The sequence below is a fragment of the Manis pentadactyla genome, chromosome 2, assembly GCF_030020395.1.
Source record: "Manis pentadactyla isolate mManPen7 chromosome 2, mManPen7.hap1, whole genome shotgun sequence".
Taxonomy (NCBI): domain Eukaryota; kingdom Metazoa; phylum Chordata; class Mammalia; order Pholidota; family Manidae; genus Manis; species Manis pentadactyla.
Window position 1 is genome coordinate 179,927,131 of NC_080020.1, and position 7,914 is coordinate 179,935,044.

The window sequence follows — 7,914 nt, forward strand, 5'->3', positions numbered from 1 at the left end:
AGCTTATTAAATCTCTATTTTATGAGTTCCATTGATTCACATTGTTTTGGAGTCTACTGGGAAGGGGTAAATTATCATTATTATTCCTGGAGTAAGATCATCCTATGATTGCTCTGATTTTTGGAAAATACAAATAACTAAATTGACTCATGAATAGCAGTAACCAAAATAGAGCAATAAATAAGGAAGAAATTCAAAATGCTGTCAAAGAATTCCTTTGGAAAGTGACTTAGCCTAGATTATTCCATGTAACTTTTTTCAAAGTTTTAATGAAAATTCTCACTATGTATAAACTGTTCTAAATAAAAGGAAGAAAATCATTGCAACTGACTTTTCAAGGCTAGTATGTTCCTGATACCAAAATGTGACTGAAATGGCATTAAAAAAGCCTCAAATCAACTTCACTTATGATTAGTAAGAAGCAATAATTCTAAATAAATCACTAATAACTTGAATGTAGCAGTGTATTAAAGAATAATCACTATGAACAGATAGGCCTTATTAAGCAAATTCATAATGTTTTACCATAGGAAATTTACTAATATAATAGGTCAAAGATGAAAAAAATATAACATGACAATTCCTAGAGATTTTGTAAAGCTAAAATAGAATATCCATTAACGATTCTTCAGAATCATAGATCCTAAGAATAGAGGGAATTTTCCTTAATTAAGTATGGAAAATGAAACTCAAATCAAGAGACAATGCCATTTGTGACAATAAGATGATAAAAGCATTCTTACTAAAGTTAGGAACAAGAGATGAGGCTTACTATCATCACTGATATTTAACATTATTCTCAAATTCTGACAAATGAAAATGGTGATAAATAATGAGGGCACTTATTGGAAAAGAGCATAAGAGGCATCACCATTTGCACATTACAGAAATGTCAACCAAAAACAAATAAGCAAGTTCAAAATATATAGTAAATGTAATTGCATTTATAATAGAAAAGTGCTTAGAAAATATACAGCAAAAAAGATATTTATAATAATTACAAATTACAAACTACTTAGGAATAAATTTACAGGGTGACTTGAATTTGGGAAAATAAACTCTTAAAACTCCACTTTCATGAAAGGAATGTGAATAATTGGAGTGCTATTAGTATGTCTATGTACCGCTGATCAATATTATAAAATTTTAACTTCTTAAATTAATATAAAAATTTAATGTAACTACAAAAAGGGTCCAGTTTATAATACTCATTGTATTTCTAAGGCAAGATTTGACAAAATGAATTTAAAATTTATCTGGCATAGCAAATGGATAAAAATCCTCAAGAAATTTTGAAAAACAGAAAGTAATGGAGGAGAGCTTGTATGTTGCACAATATTAAAATATTTTTATAAACTGGTTTTTTACTAGTACACAAATTAACAAACAATCTCTGGTAGGAAATAAAGAATCCAAAAATTCTATTTTAGAAATGTGGCATTTCAAGTCAGTAGGGAAGATAATTTTTTTTTCAAAAAAGGTTTCTCAAGAGAGTTGACTATTTGAAAAAAATACTTCAAAATAAATGATAATCTGATTTAAATTGAGCATAAATAAGACATTAAATGGCAGCTACAAGAAGGCAAATATCTGAATTTGGGGTAGAAAATCATTTTTTTCTATAAAATCATAATGGAAAAGATTGATGGTATTGACTATAAAATTTAACAGCTTCTGTATTTGAAAACATTGTCAAACTTAGCTTTTTCAGAGCTCCATCCCAGGTCTACAACAGCCTTAAACACCTGATTCAGAACTAGCTCAGCATGAACAGCCTTTGTCCTGAGACTTCTATCAAAAATTATCAGTAGCAATCATTTAACATCATAGTTTCCTGGGACAGCAATAATAATTGAAAAGAATAATTAAAAGGTAAAGCTGGAAAACTTAACAACTGGAAGATGTTTTATAACTGTGAGATGTTCACAGGGGTTTTAAAAAAGTTCCAGCATATTCCTGGGAATCTAGATATCACGTGAATAAGAGCTGTGTATAAGCTCAGGAAAGACCTGAGAAGGTCCTTCTCTTCCACATCTGGCTACCTGAGGCCCTAGCAAGCAGGAATTAAAGGCTAAGGCAGAGTCATCAACTGTCTGAGTGTTGAAGACATGTCTCAACATGCACTCAGAGTCCCTTGACGATGGTAGGGAGAATTGGTATTTCAAGGCATTTGATAAATTTTTGTCTAATCATTAGGTGATGACGAGGCTCATTAAGCTGAGATTTCAGTGCTACACATAAAGAATACAGACTTCGCAGAATTTTTTCAGAAAAGTCATGAAACAAACAGCAACAATAACAGCAGGGACACCATTCCACAAGTAATGTCTAAAATGTCCAAAAAGGAATTATTAATTTCTAACCTACCAAAACTAGTTCTCCTCCCAGTCATTTCAGTAAATGGCACCACCAGTCACCCAGTTTCTCAAATCAGAGATCTAAGAGTAATCCTTTATTTCTCTCTTTTCTCGCACCCACATCAGTAAGTCCTATTGACCCTTCTCTCCATCTGCGCTGCTACAACTCTTAACTTAGCTGCCACCAGCTTGTAATTACCCAGAAAGCTATAAAACATCAATTGGTAAAACTTCTTTTGAAAGTAATTTAGTAGCATCGACTAAAGCTGAATATATCATACCCTATGGCCCAGCAGTTCAACTCTTTTATCTATGTACACGGAAAAAATGCATACACACATTCACCAAAAGACATGAAACTAGAATGTCATTATTCATAATAGCTCTAAATTGGAAACTATTCAAATGTCCACCTATAGTAGAATGGATAAGTTAATTTATAGTGTAATCATAAAACTGTGTACTGTATTGCAATGCAAATGAATAATTCACAACTACATTCTACAATATGGATAAATCCCATAAACATTAGGTCAAATTAGAGAAAATTGACAATAATGAGAATATACAGCATGATTACATACATACAGCATACAAAAATATGGAAAATTAACTATGCTTTTAGAAATCAGGATACCCTTGAAAAGTGTGTGTTTTTTTAGCGGGTGATTTTAAGTTACAGGAGAGAATTTTTGGGTGTTGGTGATGTTGTTTCTTGATTTGGGTGCTAGTTAAACAGCAATGTTCAATTTGTGAAAATAGATCAACTTGAATGCTTAGGTGCATTTTCTGTATGTATATTATAGTTTAATGAAAAGTTAAAGTAATTTTCCTAAAAAATAATTCACAGACATAAATGTAAAAGGTAAAACAGTAAGACTCTTAGAAGAAAACATAGGCATGTAGCTGAATGACCTTGAATTAGGCAATAGGATTTTAGACGTGACAACAAGAGCACAGGCTCACAAGAGAAAAACAGATAAACTGGACTTCATTCAAACTTACAAATTTTGTGCTTTAAAGGACATAATCATAAAGTGAGAAGGCAATCCACAGAATGGAAGAAAATATTCTCAAATTATATATTTGATCAGAGATTTATATCAAGAAAATATAAAGGATTTCCATAAGTCAACAGTAAAATCAAATAATCCTAAAAAATGGGCAAAGGATTTGAATATATCTTCCTCAAAGAGTATATACAAATGTCAATAAGCACATAAAAGATACTCAACATGATTTGTTAGGGAAATGCAAACCAAAACCACAATGCCTTACCACTTCATACCACTAGCATGGTTATAAAGTAAAAAATACAATATTGTATAAAAATGAACCAAAGTATTAGTGAGAATTTGGATAAATTGTAACATTGCTGATTAGTTGAGAATGCCAAATGGTACAGTTATTTTGGAAAACAGTTTGGCAGTTCCTCAAAAAATAGTTGCTATATGACTTAGCAATTCCACTCCCAAGTAATCTGCAAGATAGTCAAAAACATATGCCCTTATAAAATCTTGTGCAAAAATGTTCACAGCGGTATTATTTATAATAACCAAAAATGCAGACAACCCAAATGTCCACCCAATAATGAATGGATAAACAAAATGTGGTATATCCATACAATGAAATTTTATTCAGTCATATAAGGAAATGAAGTCCTGATAAATGTAACAGCATGGATGAATCTTGAAAACATTATGCTTAGTTTTCAGGGTCTAGGTCTTTCACCTCTTGGTTAGGTTTATTCCTAGATATTTTATTGTTTTTGATGCAATTCTAAATGGAATTGTTTTCCTGATTTCTCTTTCTGCTCATTCTTCATTAGTATATAGGAATGCAACAGATTTATGTGTATTAATTTTGTATCCTGCAACTTTGCTGAGTTCAGTTATTAGTTCTAGTAGTTTTGGGGTGGATTCTTTAGGGTTTTTTATGTACAGTATCATGTAATCAATCTGCATTATTCTTTGATAGAAATTGCCAAAGTAATTTTGTGTATAGCTCTATGCTAGAATTCCATGTGATAATTAAAATCATATTGTCAGAGAATATTTAATGACCTAGTAAAATGCTTGTGGTGTAATGTTAAGTGAAACAAAGCAGCATACTGTTGATTCTTATTTGTGAGAGGGAGGGAGGGAAAGAGGGAGAGAGGGAGAGAGAGAGAGAGATACAGAGAGACAGAGAGAGAGAGACAGAGAGAGAGAGAGAAGGGAAGTGAAACTAATACAAACTATTTAAAGTAGAATTCCAGTCACCCCAGAATTGATTTATGAATCTCTTAAAATGTGAAACAAAAATAGGCAAAATAAAGCACTCTAGGCATAGTTAGTGTAACACAATAAAGAAGGACTGGCAGATGCTGTGTTTTATACTTGGTATTCCACTTGGTGTGCCTATTATTGGATTTCTTTTTCCAACTTCATTCTACTCAGCTCAATTAAACAAATATTTACTGAGTACCTACTAAATGGGAGACCTTGCTCTAGGTGTCATAGCAAAAGTAAAGATGAGCATGTAATCTAGAGACCACTGGGTCCAAGACGAGTAAGAAAACAAATAAGAGAATGAAGGTGAGGTAAGGGTAGAGATAAAAGTGAAGTGCAGGCACAATTGTGAGAGAAGAAAGGAAGGTAGTTGTTGCTTCAGTTCTTTGGAACATTTCTGAGGGTTGGTGAGACTATCGTTATGGTTTGCCCATGTTCAAAATAGAAAATGACTGATGGAGCAGAGGAGGTGGAGGAACGTTAGAGCCAAGCACTTGGATGCTGAAGTAATGGAGATGAAAACAGGAGAACTAAGAAAGCAGGGTGAGGGGAGAGGGTAGAAAAAAAAAAAAGAAAGCAGGTTGCACAGTTGTTGAAATGTATGCCCTTCACATGTAGTAGGTATATATATATATAGTAAATACCTGCTGAATGAATGAATGAACTGCAAGTGTAGAAAGTGATAAATAAAAGTATATCTGATTTTACAGGAATTATAAATAGATCTACATGGACCTTCTAGAGGGAGGTTAGTTGGACAGTAAGAGTCCAAAGGGTTTGGAACTGGCAATGGGGAGCTAAGTACATCCCCACCCCTGTCCTCAGCATGTGGGCCTGAAGAAGCAGGAGAAACAGCTTTTCCCACTGAAAAGGTTTGTCTAGGAACTGGTATAGTCAGGGATCAGTTAAGGTGAGGAAGTTGGAAAGAACATTAGAGGAAAAACTGAAAATGGAGGGCTGCCACAGGGCTCCTGGGAAGGACGTTGTTCCAGCATGATCTAGAGTAAAGATGGAGGTGAAGGACTGTATGGAGGGGCAGTAAGAAGGTCGGGGAGGAGGGTGACTGGGAAAACCAGAATTAAAGATACAAAGAGGGGAACTAATCCTGGATGCAGGGAAAGAGTCACACAGGAAGAAGTTCTCAGTTCTCTTTTATCTACCTCCCAAGAGTTTGTTTGGTTGGATGAGGCCTCATAGCACTCCACTGGAAATAGAACAGGATGACTGATCACAAAACCTGTTTTCTAAGAAAGGCTTGTGCTTTGGAACAGTAATTGTTATAAAAGTATAGCTTGCCTCTTGATCCTCTTCACCCATCTTGCCCCACCCCCACCCTCTCTGGAAATCACCTGTTTTCTGTATTTGAGTTTTGTTTTACTTGTTTGTTTTATTTTTTTAGATTCACCATCCAAGTGAATTATATGGTTTGTCTTTCTCTGTATGCCTTATTTCCCTCAGTTAGGTCTATCCATGTTGTCACAAGTGGCAATATCCTATTCTTTTTATGACTGAGTACTATTCCATTATATATGTGTGTGTGTGTGTGTGTGTCTAAATGTGTCTCAGAGCTACTGTTTCATGAAAAACACTTTGGAGATTTTCAAGTATGAAATCTACAAAAAAAAACAGGGAGAAGTTGTCTCTAAACATAATCACCAAGTATCTGCTATAAATTTCTGAGATCATTATGGGGTTTACTTATTTGTCATAGACAAAATTTAACTAATAATCTACTAACTGTTTCTGCCAATATTAGCTTAGAATCAGAAAATTAGAGCATAATGGATGAATGTTGGAGGCAAACACCATGCCAAGAAATGCTAAGAAATAATATTTAAAGGCAAAATAGAAGATTAGAAAAATAAAGAAATGAAAATACAAGAAATTGAAAACTTCCAAAAATAAATCACATAAAATGCAAGTGAGGCCCTGATGATGGGTTGGAAGAAGACAATAAACTTAGCTCACTGCTTTATAAGACAGAGTAGGAATAGGAATCTGTGGTGGGTTGAGCAGTGGAAGAGGGTTGTACCAGAATAGGGAAGCATAAGGAGTTTTTAAGAATGGAGATGTCTAACATGCAATTCTACTTGGCATGCTTCCTGCAATGTAAACCCCTCTGTGGACTCAAACATTCAGTAAAGTCTAATACATGTACTAGTGCCTGTGTGATTACATTTTGGGTGGAATTAAAATGACTGAGACTAGTCTGGATAACTTGAGAAGCATTCAAGGACTATGGACCCAAATAAGATTAATTCAGTGGAAGCAGAGATCAGCACCAAAAATGGGTAAACATGAGAATTTGCAGACATTGTCATTTCACAGAAATCTTAGGACATTCATCCTCCATAAAGCATGGGATATGGGGCTAAAGTTAATTTGACAGAGATCTGAAAGGATGGGGAGACCTTGGCTCCATCTGCTTTGTCCTCCTTGGTCTTTCTTAGGGTTCAACAGTGGTAATCATCAGTGCTGGTGAGCCGAGCGCAGTGACTGATAGGGAGGGCCTATAAGATTAAGTAGGAGAAGCAATCACAGGCCACTTCCTGTAAGATATTGATGTCCATGACAAAGGGCTTCGGATCTTTTCCCCTAAGTACAAATGGAATTTACTGGAGAGGTTTTAGCAGAAAAGAGACACTACTTGTGTTATGCTTTAAGAGGATCACTCAGGCTGCCTTTGGAGGTGTCCAGGAGTGGAATCAGCAAGATGAGTGATGAGGCTATTGTAGTCAACTGGGTGAGGGAAGATGGGGACTTGGAGTAAGATTTGGCAAAGCAGATGGTCTGATTCAGGGTATATTTTGGATTAAGAGTCAGAATCAATTAAATGACTAAAAATAGTGATTAAGCGAGAAAGAGGATGCCTAGATTTTTTTGAACAATTTTTTAATTAAGGTATTATTGATATACACTCTTAGGAAGGCTTCACATGAAAAACAATCTGGTTACTACATTCACCCATATTATCGAGTCCCCCCATACCCCATTGCACTCACTGTCCATCAGTGTAGTAAGATGTCACAGAGTCACTACTTGTCTTCTCTGTGCTACACTGTCTTCCCCATGATCCCCCCAACACCATGAATACTAATCATAATACCTTCCAATCCCTTTCTCCCCCACCCCTCCCCTTTGGTAATCACTAGTCCCTTCTTGGAGTTTGTGAGTCTGCTGCTGTTTTGTTCCTTCAGTTTTGCTTTGTTGTTATACTCCACAAATGAGGGAAATCATTTGGTATTTGTCTTTCTCCGCCTGACTTATTTCACTGAGCATAATACCCT